The sequence below is a fragment of the Cervus elaphus genome, chromosome 18 (assembly GCF_910594005.1).
Source record: "Cervus elaphus chromosome 18, mCerEla1.1, whole genome shotgun sequence".
NCBI classification, from domain to species: Eukaryota; Metazoa; Chordata; class Mammalia; order Artiodactyla; family Cervidae; genus Cervus; species Cervus elaphus.
In genome coordinates, this window is record NC_057832.1 from 43,537,445 (window position 1) to 43,559,316 (window position 21,872).

At 37.6% G+C, this 21,872-nt stretch overlaps 1 pseudogene; it reads right to left on the minus strand.

Moving 5' to 3' along the window:
- Positions 1-687: 687 nt before the first annotated feature.
- On the minus strand, positions 688-21,582 carry LOC122673855 (annotated as a pseudogene).
- Between the last annotated feature and the right edge of the window lie 290 nt (positions 21,583-21,872).

The window sequence follows — 21,872 nt, forward strand, 5'->3', positions numbered from 1 at the left end:
AAACAGTTGTGAGTCTGAAGATAATTATTTATATGCCATCTTTTATGCTCAACTCCAAGTTTACCATAGTGTTCTGGCCTACAGTACCTTCCATTCAATTACAGAATTCAATCTTAGCTTGATAACTATATATGTGAATAAATTTCTTCTCCTTCTCTTCCTTTTTTTTCTGCTTTTGATGACAGCAATTGCCTAAATATTTTTAATTGCAAGTCAAAATCTCTCTGACAGTTTAATTGAATATTTCTTGATTAATTTTATTATCTTTTCTACTGAAGAGGACACCAATAAATTCTTAATTAAAGGGGAAACAGAATCTTAGTACCTTATACTTTAGTATTTAGGAGATAATGTATCAATAAAGAATTACACAGTATATCAGCAGTAATATTATCATAAATAATAAAAATATGACATCAAAATAGCTCAAATTTATGGTATTTGAGTGATTTTCACTTACACTCACATTCTCTCATTTCATCATGATAACAAATTAGGTTTACAAGGGAAAAGTCCTACTATCTCCTTTTAAAGATTATTAAAGTGAGACAGAATGGCTATTTGACTCAACTGAAATCTACCATTTAGTAAGAAACAGTCTGTCTTGCACGGGGGCCCTGGTGTTTGTTCTTCCCATCTCCCTGTATGCACTGGTGAACTATTTTTCGTCTGACAATTCATTCACCCTCAATTTTTCTTCAGGTAATTCTGCCACCTGTTTCCATGAACAGCTCCTATTGCTAACTTCAACAGTTTAGTCATCAGCCTCAGCTGCTGCTCCTATATTCAGACAAGTAAATGTAGAAATACAAAGTCAAAGTATGATAATGATTGCGTTAGCTCACATGGCACCCTTTTATTGGCCACTACCAATGTGTCCATTGGTGAACATGACATAAAAGGGGTGAATCAAAGTCCTTCCTCATCCGTGGTCACACTGCCACTGGAGAAAGGGTCACTCATTTATGAGGGGCTGCTTTGGGATAGGAGAAGCGGAAATTCTCTTCAGCCACTTTTTCCATCATGAAGCCACAGAACACTGAGAAAAAATAAAGCTGACAGTCGTGGAGAACAGGGACAAAAGAAAGAAAAACAGGCTGAGTGGTATACCAAATCAACCCCTGGTTGCATCATGGACCTTTCTGCTGTTTTATAATTCAAACTTTTTGTGGATAATTTGAGATTCCTCAGTATGCTAACAACAAATTTACCTTTTGGCTGCAGCTTGTACCAGTTAGATTACTGAGTCTTTAAACAAAAAGTACCCTGACTAATCTACTACGTAAAGAGCAAATTATTAGCTTTTAGAGCATCACTTTTATTTCTTCTCTTATCTTCCGATGATTTGAAAAAATTTTAATGACTAATCTTGAGCTAACAATGTGCATTGTTTATTTATCAGAATCTAATTACATTTAAGACAATACCTCTTTATACTTTCAATTAGGTATTATTTCACACTTGACAGTATCAAACTTATCACTTGCCTGCCCCCTCTGTTATGGGATGGCTATCATAACTTTTATTTTGACACACATTATTAATCCCATACAAAGTTTGATTCTGCCACAGTTGGTAGCAGTTTCCTTACACAGCTCAAAGTTCTGCCAGTGGGTGACTTTACCATTTCTATTTCCACTTACTGTGATGGGGAAGAACAATCAAATTGCATAGAATGATCTGTTACTGATTGATTTGAGGTTGACAGGCATTTTTATTTGCAGCCCTTTAGGTTTCCAGTATCTTTACAGCTGAGCTAAAGCAAAACTACTGGAACAAGACGACTTGGGAGCCCTATCTGCTTGTTTAATGAACAGTAGAGCCATAGTCCCTGATTCTCTTCTCTACAAAAATCTAAAATATTCTCAGCATTGACAGAAGAAAAAAAAGAAAAAAGAATGGAGTGGTTCTATAGCTAAGATGACAGCAGCAGAGACTGTTCTGGTTACAGTTGATTGTGGAATGCACTTCGCTACCCTAAAATCCTGGTGATAGTGTGAAGTTTAGTTGCTCAGTCATGTCTGACTCTTGGCCACCCCATGGACTGTAGCCCACCAGGTTTCCATCCATGGGATTTTCCAGGCGAGGACACTGGAGTGGATTGCCATTTCCTCCTCCAGTAATCTACAGAATCCAGAGCCAAGTTAATCATAGCCCCATATATCGAATCTTTTAAGACATACTGAGGTCTTCAAGGACCTTGAAATGTAAATACATACAAGGTTAGGCCCCTCCAGTTTTCCTGGAAACTTGGAGGCTTAAAGAAGGAGCTTATTCCCAGACTGTAAGCATTTAACTTCTTGGAAGTAGATAACTTCTACTATTCTGTCTTTCATTTTCCTTTTAGAGCACTTATTACAGGTTGGGCTTCTCTGGTGGTTCAGATGGTAAAGAATCTGCCTGCAATGTGGGAGACCTGAGTCCAATCCCTGGGTTGGGAAGGTTCCCTGTAGGAGGAAATGGCTACTCACTCTAGTATTCTGGCCTGGAGAATTCCATCGACAGAGGAGCCTGGCAGGCTACAGTCCATGGGGTCACAAAGAGTCGGACATGACTGAGTGACTTTCACTTTCACTATATTACAGGTTAAGATAATTCTATTATTCCTTCATAGTAATTAGCCAGACCAATGATTAGTGATGTAATTCTCCTGGGATATCAAGAGCCTTAGCAAGCTTGGACTTTTTAAGGAACACTAAAGTATCCAGGAGGGCTTCCCAGGTGCTACAGTGGTAAAGAATCTGCTTGCCGAGGCAGGAGACGTGGGTTTGATCCCTGTGTCAGGAAGATCTCCTGGAGGATGAAACGGAACCCACTTCAGTATTCCTGCCTGACAAACCCCATGGAAAAAGGAGCCTTGTGGGCTACAGTCCATGGGGTTGCAGAGTTGGACACAACTGAGCATGCACATATACCAGGCAATAAATCCAGGAAAGCTTTATCTTCCTACAAAGGGAAAAATCAACTTCCTTGTGGGAGACCAGAAAACAAGGAAAGAAGGGGATGAAAATGGGAGAAGTGAAATAAAGGGAGACAGACAAATAATATCTTGTTCCCGGCTTGCTAGATAAATCTTTCATTAGTAATAAAAGTGAGGATTATGAAAACCTAATTCTAACAGTATAGAACAGAAAAGGAAGCCTGAAGACATGCTCATAATGCAATGAGGTGGGAATCACAAACTTAGCCAGAAGTTGCTTTGTGATACCCAAAAATTTGATGGATGAATACAAGTTACAGAGATAAAGAAAATCAGCAGAAATTATGTTTTCTTTATTTTTCTAAGTCTAGAGATATTTCAAATGTTTATGATTGATTGGATCAGAAATGAATCACAAGTCACTATGTCACAGAAATATTTGCTTATTATTGATGCTATCAATATGCATGCTTACAATAAAACTACATTTTAAGCTTGCATCTTTCAGTGTAACAAGAAGACTATTGTACAATTATCTGGTAAGGGAAAAAAACATAATATTCAGATTTATTAAGATATGTTTTAGGACAACACTATCTTATTTTTTATTTGACATAGAGAAACTAATATACAGGCAGGTAAGTTTTCGATTGAGCTCATGTTTAAAAAAAAATACATTCATCATAGCCCACCATATTTTTTCAAGGGTTAAAGTAAGATAGTGAGTTAGTTTTAGTTGGCATTTTTATAGTATTTAAATATAAATTTTAAGACCTATGAATGCATTTTACCCTTTTATTTTTGTTCTCCTGACTTAACAAATGTTTTTGAAAGTAACTAGAACACACAAGGGTTGAACTCTAAATATAGACTAATATTTTAATAAAAAAAGTATATTTACTTAAAAGAAAATTAAGCTAAATAAAAGCAGATGGTTATTGAATAGATTATTTTATAAAAAGTAGTTCTCTTTATCCATGAACATTAATTTTAACATGTATTCTGACTCATATTTGAATATAAGTAGACAATGAAAAAAATGCTACTTGGACAATTATCACAAAATATAAAATATTTATGGCTCAAAATTTAGCAAGAAAGAAGAAAAAAATCCAAATAAAAACAGGGTGATCAAGGAATTTTTTATAAAAACCACAATGAAATATGACAAGAACTATATTCTACTGCTACTCAAGTAACAAGAATCAGATTCTAATAATACTTGTAATGGGGTCACAGTTGTGGCTCAGGGCTGGGCTCTAAATGGACAGGGTGAAATTGTTTAAGGCTTTCCTGAGAGTAGCTGCTGTGGGTTAACAACAGAGATACTAAAGTGAAGAGCAGTACTGGGGACATGAATTCTGGTCCAGCCAGATTGCAGAATCCTCATTATAACCCCTTTAACTCCTCTGAAAACCAATTAATAGAAAATCCTTACTATAGAAGTAAGGATTTCCTAGAACACACTCTACTAGATTTTAACAAAGCTTAAAATAGGGATTAATAAGGTATTATGAGAGTTAAGACTTGGAGAATGAGTTCTGAGCAGCTTGGGGAATACCTGGAACTTTACACAGATTCATATTAAAAAGTATAAATCTATGGTTACACAAATTCAAAGTGATTAGCTAGCCATCTGAATAAGAATCAGGATGCTCAAAAGAAAACAGAATCCAGAGTCTCTACAATGGCCAGTGTTCAATACAAATACAAATACAAAGAAAATTTGATACACAGTCAATTACATATAAGTAGTTAATAGAAAATGAAGATGACATGACCCCAAAGTTGAACTTACTAGACAACAGTAACATTCTCAATTTTTTCTTTCCTTATTTTATTTTTTTTTTTTTTCACCGTCTATCTGGGATTTATTTTATTTTATTTTTTTTCTTTTATTTTTTTTCTTTTTTTTTTTTTCCAGTGGGTTTTGTCATACATTGATATGAATCAGCCATAGATTTACATGTATTCCCCATCCCGATCCCCCCTCCCACCTCCCTCTCCACCCGATTCCTCTGGGTCTTCCCAGTGCACCAGGCCGGAGCACTTGTCTCATGCATCCCACCTGGGCTGGTGATCTGTTTCACCATAGATAGTATACATGCTGTTCTTTTGAAATATCCCACCCTCACATTCTCCCACAAAGTTCAAAAGTCTGTTCTGTATTTCTGTGTCTCTTTTTCTGTTTTGCATATAGGGTTATCGTTATCACCTTTCTAAATTCCATATATATGTGTTAGTATGCTGTAATGTTCTTTATCTTTCTGGCTTACTTCACTCTGTATAATGGGCTCCAGCTTCATCCATCTCATTAGGACTGGTTCAAATGAATTCTTTTTAATGGCTGAGTAATATTCCATGGTGTATATGTACCACAGCTTCCTTATCCATTCATCTGCTGATGGGCATCTAGGTTCCTTCCATGTCCTGGCTATTATAAACAGTGCTGCTATGAACATTGGGGTGCATGTGTCTCTTTCATATCTGGTTTCCTCAGTGTGTATGCCCAGAAGTGGGATTGCTGGGTCATATGGCAGTTCTATTTCCAGTTTTTTAAGAAATCTCCACACTGTTTTCCACAGTGGCTGTACTAGTTTGCATTCCCACCAACAGTGTAAGAGGGTTTCTCCACACCCTCTCCAGCATTTATTGCTTGTAGACTTTTGGATAGCAGCCATCCTGACTGGCGTGTAATGGTACCTCATTGTGGTTTTGATTTGCATTTCTCTAATAATGAGTGATGTTGAGCATCTTTTCATGTGTTTGTTAGCCATCTGTATGTCTTCTTTGGAGAAATGTCTGTTTAGTTCTTTGGCCCATTTTTTGATTGGGTCATTTATTTTTCTGGAATTGAGCTGCAGGAGTTGCTTGTATATTTTTGAGATTAATCCTTTGTCTGTTTCTTCATTTGCTATTATTTTCTCCCAATCTGACGGCTGTCTTTTCACCTTGCTTATAGTTTCCTTTGTAGTGCAAAAGCTTTTAAGTTTCATTAGGTCCCATTTGTTTAGTTTTGCTTTTATTTCCAATATTCTGGGAGGTGGGTCATAGAGGATCTTGCTGTGATTTATGTCGGAGAGTGTTTTGCCGATGTTCTCCTCTAGGAGTTTTATAGTTTCTGGTCTTACATTTAGATCTTTAATCCATTTTGAGTTTATTTTTGTGTATGGTGTTAGAAAGTGTTCTAGTTTCATTCTTTTACAAGTGGTTGACCAGTTTTCCCAGCACCACTTGTTAAAGAGGTTGTCTTTTTTCCATTGTATATCCTTGCCTCCTTTCTCAAAGATAAGGTGTCCATAGGTTCGTGGATTTATCTCTGGGCTTTCTATTCTGTTCCATTGATCTATATTTCTGTCTTTGTGCCAGTACCATACTGTCTTGATGACTGTGGCTTTGTAGTAGAGTCTGAAGTCAGGCAGGTTGATTCCTCCAGTTCCATTCTTCTTTCTCAAGATTATTTTGGCTATTCGAGGTTTTTTGTATTTCCATACAAATTGTGAAATTCTTTGGTCTAGTTCTGTGAAAAATACCGTTGGTAGCTTGATAGGGATTGCATTGAATCTATAGACTGCTTTGGGTAGAATAGCCATTTTGACAATATTGATTCTTCCAATCCATGAACACGGTATGTTTCTCCATCTGTTTGTGTCCTCTTTGATTTCTTTCATCAGTGTTTTATAGTTTTCTATGTATAGGTCCTTTGTTTCTTTAGGTAGATATACTCCTAAGTATTTTATTCTTTTTGTTGCAATGGTGAATGGTATTGTTTCCTTAATTTCTCTTTCTGTTTTTTCATTGTTAGTATATAGGAATGCAAGGGATTTCTGTGTGTTAATTTTATATCCTGCAACTTTACTATATTCGTTGATTAGCTCTAGTAATTTTCTGGTAGAGTCTTTAGGGTTTTCTATATAGAGGATCATGTCATCTGCAAACAGTGAGAGTTTTACTTCTTCTTTTCCTATCTGGATTCCTTTTACTTCTTTTTCTGCTCTGATTGCTGTGGCCAGAACTTCCAACACTATGTAGAAATGAAAATGGAGAGATCACAACAGACAACACTGAAATACAAAGGATCATAAGAGACTACTACCAGCAGCTCTATGCCAATAAAATGGACAACTTGGATGAAATGGACAAATTCTTAGAAAAGTATAACTTTCCAAAACTGAACCAGGAAGAAATAGAAGATCTTAACAGACCCATCACAGGCAAGGAAATCAAAACTGTCACCAAAAATCTTCCAGCAAACAAAAGCCCAGGACCAGATGGCTTCACAGCTGAATTCTACCAAAAATTTAGAGAGGAGCTAACACCTATCTTACTCAAACTCTTCCAGAAAATTGCAGATGAAGGTAAGCTTCCAAACTCATTCTATGAGGCCACCATCACCCTAATTCCAAAACCAGACAAAGATGCCACAAAAAAAGAAAACTACAGGCCAATATCACTGATGAACATAGATGCAAAAATCCTTAACAAAATTCTAGCAAACAGAATCCAACAACATATTAAAAAAATCATACACCACGACCAAGTGGGCTTTATCCCAGGAATGCAAGGATTCTTTAATATCCGCAAATCAATCAATGTAATACACCACATTAACAAATTGAAAGATAAAAACCATATGATTATCTCAATAGATGCAGAGAAAGCCTTTGACAAAATTCAACACTCATTTATGATTAAAACTCTCCAAAAAGCAGGAATAGAAGGAACATACCTCAACATAATAAAAGCTATATATGACAAACCCACAGCAAGCATCACCCTCAATGGTGAAAAATTGAAGGCATTTCCCCTGAAATCAGGAACAAGACAAGGGTGCCCACTTTCCTTATTTTAAAATCAATTATTATAATCCTCCCTTGTACATTACCTTAAGTCCCTTGCCCTTCATGGCTTCATCAAGAAAACTCTGCCATTTGATTTGCTTTGTTTTAATGCAATTGTCACTCCAAGCCTGTTTCCATGAAACAATGTGACTGGAGAAAAATACAGAACTGTGATTATTACATCCATGAGACTACTGAAGCTGCTAACAACATTCCATTCTCTGGTCAGTCACTTTCCTCCTTTTCTGGATGACTACTTCTTACCTTCCCTCTCTTCAGGCATTCAACTCTTATTCTGCACTTTATTATTTTAACCAATAAAATAAAAATAGAGGAGAACACCCATACCCTTTCCCATCACACTCACTTGTGAACTGATAACTGCTTTTAAGCACATGTCTGTCTCTGTCTCCTCCAGCGACTAAGGCTGCAGGGCCATCGCACCGGGTGAGCGTCTCCACTTACGAACCAGATCCCATTCACTCAACCTACTTAAGAACAAAATTCCAGAATTCTCTCACATGATCATGTTTTCTCTGCCCATTAGGTTTCTCCATCAGTCCTGAATCACACTCTACTCTGTCTTGACAAAGCACCCCCATTACTTAATGTCTCTCCAGCAACTACTCCATTCTTCTGTTCGCCTTTACAGAAAATTCTCAAGATAATTTACATGTGCTCACTGTATTCAAATTCTTCCTTATTCTCTCATAAATCTCCCTTTATGAGGCTTTTACTGGCATCAAAACATAGGTTCTGTTAATGTGTGCTTGCCAAAGACTTTTAAATGCCAAATTTAAAGATGACTTCTCATTCTTCATCTTGTTTGAACAATCACCAGTATTTGAAACAGGAATACATCGCCAGTATTCCTTTGACACTGAAGCACTGCCTTCACTTGATTTCTAAGAGACAATATGCTCTGGTTGTCCTCCTTCTACTGTCTTCCCTTTAATGGTGGAGAATCCTAGGGCTCCCTATTTGAATATCTCCCCCATTTAACATGCTCTCCCTTTTCTATACCATCCAGACCCTGGCTTAAATGCTTGTATGTTTATATCTATACTCACGGTGAACAATCTCCTTGAAGACTCCATTTGGGAGTTTAGTAAGCCTCTCTAATACAATTCAAAGCTGGACATCACCTCTCCCACCTACAATATGTCCCACCTGCAATCTTCCCTAATGCTACAATGTCAACTCTACCTAAAGCCAAAAATTGTGCTGATGTCCTGGTCGACCCTTTCATCTCCCTGATCTAACCTATCAGCAAATAAAATGATTCTGCTTTCAAAATATAGCCAGAATTCACAAATTTCTCGTCACCTCCACTGGTACAACTAAGGCTTAAGCCTTAATGCTTCACTTAATTATTGCTGCATTTCTTAAGCAGTTATGCTGTCTCTATATTTTCCTTTTGAAATCAACAGAGTAACAGCCAAGATGAACCTATATAACATAGACCATGCCTAAGCTCTGTTCAAAACCCTCTATTTCTCTCCATTTCACTCAGAGTAAAACCCAGTAGTCTTACAATGACCTTCGCAGCAGCAGAGGATTACCTCTCTGACCTAGTACTCCACTACCCTCACTCACAAATGGTCCACTCCAGCAATTATGCCTTCCTTGGACTTCTCTGGATGGGCCAGACACACTCCCACCCAGGGGTTTCTGCCCCTGCTGTTTTCTCAGACTGCTACCAGCTACTCTCCTTCACTCCCTTTGAATGCTGGTATGGATAACACCTCTTCGGTGAGTAATTTTATTAAAACTTTGTGCACCCTTACCCTTTCACTCCTTATTTTTACTTCTCTACTAGCAATTATCACCTCTTGATACACCACAGTTGTCCCTACAAATCAGTGGGGTATTGGTTCCAGGACCTGACAGGAGTTCCAAAATCCACAAATGCTCAAGTCCCATGGTTGTCCTATCAGATCCTTAGGATTCAAATCTACAGATTCATCAAACCACCAATCAGAAAGTTAGTGCAAAATCTAGCTGGCCGAATCTGTGGTTGAGGAACCTGAGGTTATAGAAGGTTGACTACATACTACTTATTTTCTGGTCTCTATCAAAAATACATGTAAACCAGATTGTTTTTCTCATTGTTCTTTGCTGCATTCCACATTTTTCAGTTCCTGGCATATTGCAGGTGCTCAATATTTATTTTTATAATAAATGTTCTGAAAGTTGCATTTCTCTACATGTGATGTTTTTGAAACTTATTTTATAGGGTTTTTTGGGGGTAATGTTTTCCTCTGAGGTTTCCTTATTACTTCTAAAAACTCTACCATAACAGTTGATAAAAAATTGTTAATTTTGCTCAATTTTTCTCTGGATGGGAGAAAGGAGGAGGGCCCCACAGCAGCCAACAGTAAGAGTCAAAGTACATCTTTTCTTCCCAGGGGACCATTTCATCTCAGGTTTCAGCAGTTCGTCCTTAAAGGTGAGTAGATCACCCAGAATGAGAGCTGAGCTGTTCAAATAAATGTCTTATAACTCACAGGTTATCTTTCTGAAATTACTTGCCACTTCAACCCTTTTCTCCCTCATTCTCCATTTTTTAGACTATAACTGGCCTAATATTCATCACATAAGCAGCTTAATTTACAGAAATTAAGAAAATATCTATTACATTGTTCCTTTAATTCTCCAGTACCTGTTTTCCTAAAATCTGAAATCCCATCTATATTTGACCCTTCTTCTCTCACACATTTGAAAATGTTAATCTGCGAGCCCCTCACTACAGTGTGCTTTTCAGCAGGGACAGAAACAATTTTGCCCTTAAGGGAAAACTGGCAGTATTTGGAGACATTTTGGTTGTCACGTCTGGTATGTACTGCTGTAATTTAGTGGTTTGAGGTTAGGGGTGTTGCTAGACATCTTTCTGTAAGTGAAATGGCCTTCCACAACAAAGAATTTCTGGCCTCAAATGTCCATAGTGTCCTGTTTAAAAAACATTCTGTATAGTGAGCATCTAAAAAATGAAAACCATCCAAAGTAATTTTAGTGATAAATCATTTTTAAAACATATATGTCATTTAATAATTAAAGAATTCACCGAGCTAAAAAGTTTCTGTCTATAATGTTATAATGTTCTAAGTCAAATACTTTGAAAAAAATAGCACAAGTTATAATAGAGAAGCTCAATAAAATCATGCTCTTGGCAGGAATTCTATTTTAGTTCAGAGTCATTCATATGATTTGTTAGATAAGAACTGTTTTAAAGCAATGAATTACAATTCTTCAAATATATTCATTTTATCACAAAATATCTTCAGCTGAACACTGTGCCCTTTTAAAACTTTTTAGACCCAGGCATTCTTATTCCTAAAATATCATTAACTTGAAGCAGGTCAGACCATGAACACCTATATAACTGGCCTATAAACTTTTCATTCATGAACAATCAGCTGTAATTCTCTTGTTATGGGTTTTTGAAAGGACTGTTTCAGGACCCATAACTTAGATATATTGAATCCCTCCTTTTATGAAACACTAGACTTAAAAAAAAGTATGTTTATATATTCCCCTTCCAAAAACTTTTCATATCCTTTTCTCTCACAGTAATTTAATCATATTCCTTTTGTAGTTTTCATGGGTAAACAGAAGAGAATGAATCACAATGACTGGTACTAGTTTAGCCCTCTCATCTGAGGACTAACATATTGGCAATGATTTACTTATTCTACCTGTTCCTCTTCTATTCTACTCCAGTTCTGCTCCCCTATTCAGATTCTTTATTGCCTACAAAGTATCTTGTTTAGTACTCTTTGTTTTGGATATTACAGGATAAGGTAACATGTCATATGCAATCATTCATTATTTTTTCTTGTTCTACTTAAATTTATTATTCCAAAATTTATGTTTCATAATTTCCACATTTCCAGTATAATAATAATAATGATATTTTAGGAAGCATTTCTGTGCCAGACAATGCCTTTATATGCCTTCCATAAACTGCCTATTTTACTTACTATGAGATAGATAAAATGATCATAAAAGTCCTCTATGCATAATTTGAGATAAACATATGAAAAAACTGAGAATACTGCCTTACTCTGCCCATTTTTAGACAGTCAATGGCTAAACTGGACTTTGAACCCACATCTAGCTGGACTCAGTATACTTTATATAAATATAAGTACCTAATTTTTCTCCCAGCATTAAAAAATCAGAGAATTGATTCAGTATACTCAGAGAAAATATGCTCACTAAAAATCATGTATCTTTTCTCTTTTAACAAAATATTATTAGGTGCTAAAAAACAAGCAACTTTGCTTATCATCCCTGTAAGAGTTCAAATATACCTTATAATAACCCTTAGTTCCACTGGTAAATACATCGTCAGATGACCTATTTAAAAGATCCCCATATTTCTGAAAATAACCAATTATGAGTATTGGTTTCTCTTGTTTCTTTTTGTGGATTTAGAGTCCAAGTCACTACAGATCAGTGGGACAGAAGAGAAAGCACAGAAATAAACTCACAGATATATGGTCAATTAATCTATGACAAAGGAAGCAAGAATATACAATGGAGAGAAGACAGTCTCTTCAGTAAGTGGTGCTGGGAAACTAGATAGCTACATATAAAGCAATGAAAGTATAACATTCTCTAGCACTGGAAACAAAAATGAATTCAAAATGGACTAAAGACCCAAATGTAAAACTGTATATACAAAACTCTTAAAGGAAAACATAGGCAGAACACTCTTTGACATAACTGTAGCAGTATCTTTTGGCTCTACCTCCTAGATTAACAACATTTTAAAAATAAACAAATAGGACCTAATTAAATTTAAATTAAAAAGATTTTGCACAGCAAAGGAAACCATAAACAAGACAAAAAGACACCCCACAGAATAGGAGAAAATATTTGCAAAGGATGTGATTGATGAGATTAATCTCCAAAGTATACAAACTGCTTATACAGCTCAATAAAAAAAGAAAAAATCTAACCCAATCACAAAATGGCCAGAAGTTCTAAATAGACTTTTTTTTTCAAAGAAGACATAGAAATGAACAAAGACACATGAAAAGTGGCCCATTATCACTAATTACTAGAGAAATGCATATCAAAACTACAGTGAGGTATCACTTTACACCAGTTCAGAATGGCCATCATCAAAAAAATCTACAAATAATAAATGCTGGAGAGGGTGTGGAGACAAGGCAACCGACCTACACTGTTAGTAGAAATTTAAATTGGTATAGCCACTATGGAGAACGGTATGGAGGTTCCTTAAAAAATGAAAACAGAGTTATCTTATAGTCCAGCAATCGATCCTAGGCATATATACAGAGAATACCATACTTTAAAAAGATATGCACCCAATTTCATTACAATAGCCAGGACTTGGAAGCAACCTAAATGTCCATCGACAGATGAATGGATAAAGATGTGGTACATATATACAATGGAATATCACTCAGCCATAAAAAGGATGAAATAATGCCATTTGCAGCGACACAGATGGACCTAGAGATTATCATAGTAAGTGAACGGAATTTAAGTCAGACAGAGAAAGACAATTATCATATGATAACACTAATATGTGAAATCTAAAAAAAAGGATACAAATAAACTTATTTATGAAACATAGACTTTGAAATAAAACCTATGCTTTCAAAGGGGAAAAGCAGAACAGAAGGATAAATTAGGATGTTGGCATTAACATATGCACACAATTATATATAAAATAGATAATCTACACTACTATATATAAAATAGAGAGCCACAAGGACCTACTGTATAGCAGAGGACACTCAAAACTCTGTAGTAACCCATATGGGAAAACACCTGAAAAAGAATGGACACATGTGTGTGTGTAGCTCAACCACTCTGCTGTACAGCTGAAACTAACACAACATTGTAAATCAACTATACTCCAGTATTCATAAAACATTCTTAAAAGCAAATATAGATCTAAAACAAAAAAATAATAGTTTTTTCTTGGGACTATATTGACCAAAGAAGGGAGTCAACATGAATCCCTTCTATGACAAAAGGCAGTGGAAGAGAAATCAAAAGTATTAAGACTAAAATGTCATTATTATTCCTGATAAAAGTTAGATTATGAAGGTGATATTTTTCTCCAAGCAAGTAAGTTTACTAATGCTCCTCCACAATGCTGTAACCTGAGTCCACAAGATAGATCTTATGCTCTGTAACTAATATATTCATAGTTTATATATACATATATATATATGTGTGTGTGTTTGTGCATGTATATATATATATATCTTTGGAGAAGGAAATGACAACCCACTCCAGTACACTTGCCTGGAAAATCCCGTGGACGGAGAAGCCTGGTCGGCTACAGTCCATGGGGTAGCAGAGAGTTGGACACGACTGAGTGACTTCACTTTCACTTTCACATATATATCTTAGCTTGTGAAATTCCTGTATGTACTGAACATTAGCAGAAATGCCCTGCAAAATGCCCTTCCCCTCCCACTGATTTTAAAATAAGTAGTAACTGTACAGGCCTCCCAGGTGGCACTAGTGATAAAGAACCTGCCTGCCAATATAGGAGGTGAAAAGAGATGCTGGTTCAATCCCTGGATCAGAAAGATCCCCTGGAGGAGGGCATGGCAACTCACTCCGGTGTTCCTGCCTGGAGAAACCCCTGGACAGAGGAGCCTGGTGGGCTACAGTCCATAGGGTTGCAAAGAGTTGTCCATGACTGAGGCAACTTAGCACACATGCACAAACATAGTAACTGTACATGCCTCTGGATGATACAGTAATACTAAAAATTAGCTAAATAAAAGTAATATAATAAAATTACAAATGTTATGTCAGCTTAAAAAACATCTCTTGTATCTACTGCTTGCAATATGATCTATGCTTTGAAAATACTAGGATGATTAGGAGTTAAGGACTTGTACTAGACAAGTTCACATTTATGAGGTGACCATACAGCTGAATCTCTAAAAATAAAACATACCAGATGTGTTAAATAATACAATGAGTTATAATTAAAACATAGAAGCTATGGAGAAGAAGGAAAGGCTACTTCTGTCTGTGAAGACTGAATGAAAAGTTAGGTAATGGATGGATTTTAGTGTACCCAATACCAGATTCACAGACAGAGATGACCAGTGGCAGTCCAGGTATAGGGGAAAACTGGGATAGTTTCTGAGATCAGTAAGTACAGTGTCCTATGGGACACATTTAGTCATCAAAGGGTATGAATGGAAGGTATCTAACTGTCCAACTGTATTCAGACTACTTCCTTTCATTATCTCTTCTCTCTAGCTTTACCAATTTACACGTGTTCCTCAAAAATCCCATGCTGTTTTGTCTCTTCAAGATTTCTTCATTTTCTCTCTGCTTGTTTGTGAATATTTTGAATTTTTTAGAAGTAGCTTTAGTACCATTCCCATCCTCAGAAATACTAGAAGACAATAAAACAAAACTTGGGGGAAGTTTATGACAACTAACATGTTATGTATTTAAAAAAATAATTTCATGTAACATTTTATTCAATCATTTCAACAGTCCATAAAGCAGGCATTTATTTTCTGCACATTTAGAAATATACAACTGCTCTATCTTTGTATAGTGACAGATGATAACCAGACATATTCTGGTGGTCATTTTATAATGTATAGAAATACTGAATCACTCTGTTGTGTACTTAGAACTAACAGTGCTGTGCAGTTCAGTTGCTTAGTGGTGTCTGACTCTTTACGACCCCATGAATCACAGCACGCCAGGCCTCCCTGTCCATCACCAGCTCCCGGAGTTCACTCAAACTCATGCCCATCGAGTCGGTGATGCCATCCAGCCATCTCATCCTCTGTCGTGCCCTTCTCCTCCTGCCCCCAACCCCAAACAGCATCAGGATCTTTCCAAATGAGTCAGCTCTTCGCATGAGGTGGACAAAGTATTGGAGTTTCAGATTCAACATCAGTCCTTCCAATGAACAACCAGGACTCATCTCCTTTAGGATGGACTGGTTGGATCTCCTTGCAGTCCAAGGGACTTTCAAGAGGCTTCTCCAATACCACAGTTCAAAAGCATCAATTCTTCAGCACTCAGCTTTCTTCAGTCTAACTCTCACACCCATACATGATCACTGGAAAAACCACAGCCTTGACTAGACGGACCTTTGTTGGCAAAGTAATATCTCTGCTTTTTAATACGTTATCTAGGTTGGTCATAACTTGCCTTCCAAGGAGTAAACGTCTTTTAATTTCATGGCTGCAATCACCATCTGCAGTGATTTTGGAGCCCCCAAAAATAAAGTCAGCCACTGTTTCCACTGTTTCCCCATCTATTTGCCATGAAGTGATGGAACCAGATGCCATGATCTTAGTTTTCTGAATGTTGATGTTGTAGGTCAATTTAAAAAATATGTAGATACTGGGAGGAAATGCATTAAAATGGTAATGACTGTTATCTCTAGGGGGTGAGGATAATGGGTGATTATTAATTTTACTTTATGTTTTTATGTATTTCTAGGTGACTGCAATAAATACGTACTGCTTGCAAAATTAGAGAATAAATGTCATTAAAAAAGGGAATAAGAGAAACAAAACTGAGACTCAAAATTAAATGCAAATGTTGCTTTATGAAGTAACTGATAAATTATAGGGGTCATGTTAAACTTAAAGCTCACACAACCTCCCTGTAGGAAAAAAAAATAAAAAATAAACTTCCATTAAAACAAAACTCCAACAGAGCAGTGGCATTTGGCCAAGGTACTTGCTTCTTTTTAATCTCTTGCTGTTATTAACTCACCAAAATTCAAATAGAAAGTCAAGCTATTTCAAATTCAATATCTGAACACTTTTGCATATACTGGGGGAAAATGTGTATGCAAGCCAATTGAACTACAAATTTATTATTATGAAAAAGAACTGTCTCAATCCTCACATTTAAGATTGGCTGAAATGAACATTACACTTTGAAAATGCTATAACTATGTGGCTAGGCAATATTTTCATGCCCAATGCCAAGAACAGTACATATTTGATGACATTAGACTTGCTACTATTTTAAACCTAGAAACATCAATATATCTAAATCTTTCATAATTTTTACTAAACATACACATTGTGTGTGTGTTAGTAGCTTGTGTTAGTTGCTTAGTCGTATCCGACTCTTTGCAACCCCATAGACTGTAGCCCATCAGGCCCCTCTGTCCATGGGATTCTCCAGGTAAGAACACGAGTGGGTTGCCATTTTCTTCTCCAAAAGGAACTATAGAAAGAAAGAAAGTGAGGTCGCTCAGTCGTGTCCGACTCTTTGTGACCCCATGGACTACAGCCTACCAGGCTCCCCCATCCATGGAATGTTCCAGGCAAGGGTACTGGAGTGGGTACCATTTCCTTCTGCAGCTTAGTCGTGTCCAATTCTTTGCGACCCCGTGGACTGCAGCCTGCCAGGCTCCTCTGTCCATGGAATTTTCCAGGCAAGAATCCTGGAGTGGGTTGCCATTCCCTTCTCCAGGGGATCTTCCCAACCCATGGGTCAAACTCCCATCTCTGTATTGCAGGCAGATTCTTTACCATCTGAGCCACCAGGGAAGCCCATAACTCATATTTAAAATGTGTTGTAATTACCATCACTAAGTGGTATTTTTATTTAAAGTCAATCTGCTTTTCTAACCACAAATAGCCACCATTCATTATGGATTTTGCATGTGGAAGACAAATTAAACTTATTTTTGATTTTAAATAAATTCAAGAGGAATATAATATGCTCTTTAATCATCCATTATGATTTTATTGTTTTATTTATATATTGTACTTGAAATTCTTTTTGGAAGCAGATGATGTGTAAATTAATATACAAGTAAACAACGTCATGAAAATCTAGTAGAATCACTGTTAATTGAAAGCTAATTTCTGTAAAAATGTAAAACATCTGATAAGTTTTAATAGTGTTAACAAATTATCCCTTCAACCAATATTGGTTGTTATAGTATGTGCCAAGAACCATTTCAGGACAGTTTTTCCTAGACCTTGGATAGAAATCAGGATGGGAGATAAATCTTGATGTTCTCAGATTAGTTCTCAAAGCAATTTCAAATCCTTAAAGACAAGGATCACCAGAAGAAATGTCATTGCTGTAGTGATAGTGGGCCAGATAACAGACAGTATCATTGTCTAATTTAGTGTATATCAAAGAGGGGGGCTAGTGGTAATGTTGAGTTTTGAGTTGGAAGAGATTCACTATAAATAATGTTTTCTTTGTAGAGATGAGACACACAAGAAACTTACCAAGAGCTAAATGAGTTAAAGCAAAAATATCAAATTATAAGGACAGGACAGTTTCATTCCTCATGAGTATAAATTCATCTGGCTGAATAAATGCCATATGCCAGAAGTTTTGCTAAATGGGTGTTTCTGACAAGACCCTGCCATGATCTATTGTCAAAAATCCCTGGCCTTATGGTAATGGGTACCTTAGCTGTCCTTGAACAGGAGATTTAGAAGGAAGAAATTTAAGTGGGACTATATTTTCCCAAAAACACATGGTGTCCAGGTTGTCATAGAGCAAGTAAGCGGAAATGTTCTCAGTGCTCACTGACAGGTAGAAATATGATACACTTACTTGAGGCTGCTATGGATTTGTGTGGACAGAGATCTTACTTTATGTAGGAGGAGAGACTTAACTAGCAAAATAACTTAAAACCTCACAAGTGATCAGAGTATCATCCTAGAAAATAACAAGTTTTGAGTCACAGAGAGTTCTACAGGCTGTGATGGATCTGGATTAAACAGTTTTGGTTAGACAGAGATGAGGCATTTGGTAGATATTTTCACAGGCATAGACAACAAGTATGTGATAAGAGTATTTGATATAATTCTCATTACAGCCTAAATATTAATAGCCAAAATCTGTTTAGAAATGGAATTTTGATATAACTTCCATGTAACTACTTAAAATTTAAGAATATTTTGGCAAAAAAAAATGTAATTACAACTAATTACTATGCAATTTTCAGTAAAATCAATCCGAAATAAAATATTTAAATGTTATATATATTACATAAATAAACCTAAATAAAATATACACATATACAATCTGTAATGTTAAATGCTAAAATTTAAAATCAATACCTCTGGGTGTGTGAAGTTATAAACATTTGATTTTATAATATTTTTTACACCATATTTTAAATTTACCTACTATTAGCTGGTACTGATTATTCATAAAATGTCAGTAAATCAATGATTCTATTTCTTACAACAGGCAGAATTCTGTCTTGACAAGGCTTTTTTCTCTCTGTACCTAGTAAATGTCCTAGAAATAAACTGCTTTGTATTTAGTATTTAAATGCTAAACAACTTCAGCCACCCATTACAGACTTACCATGGAAAACAGCCTGCATGGAGTAATATACCTTTTTTTTTTCCAGCAGAGAGACAATTTTTAAGAGTGAAATTATTATCCTAAACTTTGGTATAATCTACAGCCATCAGCAGTTCTCAGGTCAGCAATATCACCTTCCCCTAGGAACCTGCTAGAAAAACAAATTCCCAAACCCAACTCTGATACTGAATCAAAAACACTAAGTGCGGAGCCCAGCAATCCGTGTTTTAACAAACAGTGCAAGAGATTCTAAACTATGTCAAAGTTTGAGAACCACAGTCTGCACTACAATACACAAATAAAAGTTTCAGCGGCTTCTACCTGTCTAAACTCACAGGAGACTTCAATATAGTTAACCTACGTCAGGTGCTCCTTGAATGCTAAGGTCTAAACTTTTTTTCTTCTTTCTCCGAAAGCATTCCAAATTAATTAAGATAAATTGCTCTTCTGCTAAATAATTTTGGTCAGAGAGATTATGAATTTTAAAAACTTTGTTTTTTAAAGCTCTCAGCATCAGGGCTTTACTCAACTAACCAAAATCAACCACCAGGAACCAGCCACCATCACCTTAGCAAAGCACTTAAGGCACTATTTAATTAGGAAGCATAGGGAGAAATAGAACAAGAAATCAAATCCATAAGATTGTCATAGAAAAATCAGAGTACTTAAAATCACGATTAACTCAAACAATTCTCAGACTTATTCATCACACAGCAAAATATAAAATATCTTTTGAGTCATTTCAGACTGTGGGTGAGGATATCAACAGAAAGACACACAAATAAGGTAAAGGGGACGCTCAACAACATTTAGGATAAATAACTGAGCCTTTTTCCTCAGGAAAAATAGCCCACCCCACACCAAAAAAAAAAAAAAAACCCAGTAGGAATGAATTCCAAAGGAGTGTTGTTGCTCAATACTTAGTACACATTTACACTGGGAAAATGGCTGGTGCTATTCTTGACTTTTTTTTTTTTTCTTTTTTATCGCTAAAGGTAAAGAACTTTGTTCTTTCAACACCCAAACCAGAGCAGAGAGACAGTAGTGAACTATAAACGTGGATGGAGTGAGTAATACCCATAGTACATGGAGATGGGGTGGAGGGAGGTTTCTGTGCTGTTGGCAGGAGAGCTAGACCGTCTTAAGGAACATTCTAGGCTTCTCAGGTTGCCATGAAAGAGTATCGCAAAATACAAGGCCCACCACCTCCCCCTTCTCGTCTTCTACCTACCTTACTGAGAGCCGTTGTGTTTCTGCCGAGGGACAGATTTACAGAGCTCTGTGAGTCTCCTCATCTTGCTGGGTTTGGTCAGGTGCAGGAGCCCACGTGTTTTTGCTGATGGCCTCCAACCAGAATCCCCGGTGTCTTTTAAATTCTTTTCACCTGATTTGTTGTTCTGGGGCGAGGCAAACGGATTGAAGTTTCGCTCTCCCTTGTGATGTGGCTGCGGGTCGCACACTGTTTCAAAAGGTGACACTTCTCACTCCTAAAAGTCCACCCACCTCCACACGGAGGCCTCGGCTGGCGCCCCCGCGGTAGAGTCGGCAGCAGCGCTCATCGGCGCCGGTCCTGGTGCATCCCTGCTCCCCGGCTGCACACCGGCCGCTGAATCCGGCAGTCTCTAGGGACTCCAGCGATGTCGCCATCACCACGTTCATACATCCAGTCTGGTCTCCCCTGACATACTTAAGGCAAACCCGTGGAGGCCAGGCCTCTGCCCGAGAATTCTCCATCTGCCAGGGTTTTATAAACTGAGCATCAGGAGGTAGGGACTCTTCTCCCAGGGTGACATCTTCCACAAAGGATGCAGAGGGGACGCTGATGTTTGCTCAAACATATATAACTGCTGCTCCCGGCTTCCAGTTGGTCGTGTCCAGGAAGAAGGTGCAGCCAGTTGCGTTGAGCCGGAAGCTTGGCAAAAAATGGGACTTGGAAGTGAGCACGTCCTGGCCCGCGGTGCCTACGCGGCGGAACTCCCGCATCCGCTCAGAGTCCAGGTCCACCTCTATGCCCTCCCCGGCTGAGGCCCTGCCTCACAACTGAGCCTGTGCCCACCGCCTGGTCGACCTGCTGCGGGCCAGCCTGGAGACCGGGCTCCTTTGAGGTAGGCCCCTCCTTCTCACCACCTTCGCCAGCAAACTTGCCCAGCCGCGTGCTCCCTAGTTCTTGGCTTCCCGCGAGCCGCCCCCAGCCCCCCAGGGCCTCTGCCTCCGCTGACTCCGCCTCCTCCCCACCACGCCCACTGGAGGCAGGTGAGCGTGAGCCAGGGCATTCAAACAAATCCAAGTGTGCGCGTGGGACAGGTCAATCCAAGAGGCCAGATGAAACATCAGAACCACAAGGAGATGCGCAGAGAGAACATCTCAGGTGGTCAGTGGCTCAGTCGTGATGCCTGAATACCGTGTATAAAATGCAAAATCCAGAGGTCTGATAAGGCCGTCTTCTACAAAGGTGTGGATGATTCGTGAATTACAAATAGGAACCATGCCCGCGTTCTGTGAAGGCCCTTCCAGTTAAGTTCACCTGAAATCCTTTTTTGGAAATTGGCAGAAGCAAGTAATGAATAAATAAATAAAATTTAAATACTAAGTTAAATCAGGTCAACAGAAAAGCCAGAAACTAAAGCAAACTCCAGCAAGTGGCAAAATATGTATAAAAGTCATGAGTGGCTAGAGTCTTTCTGTCTTTTGGAGACTGCATGCCCCAATATTATAAAGTGCCCTAATTATATCACCATCACCTGGGGCTCCTTGTTCTATATGAAACATATCTTCTT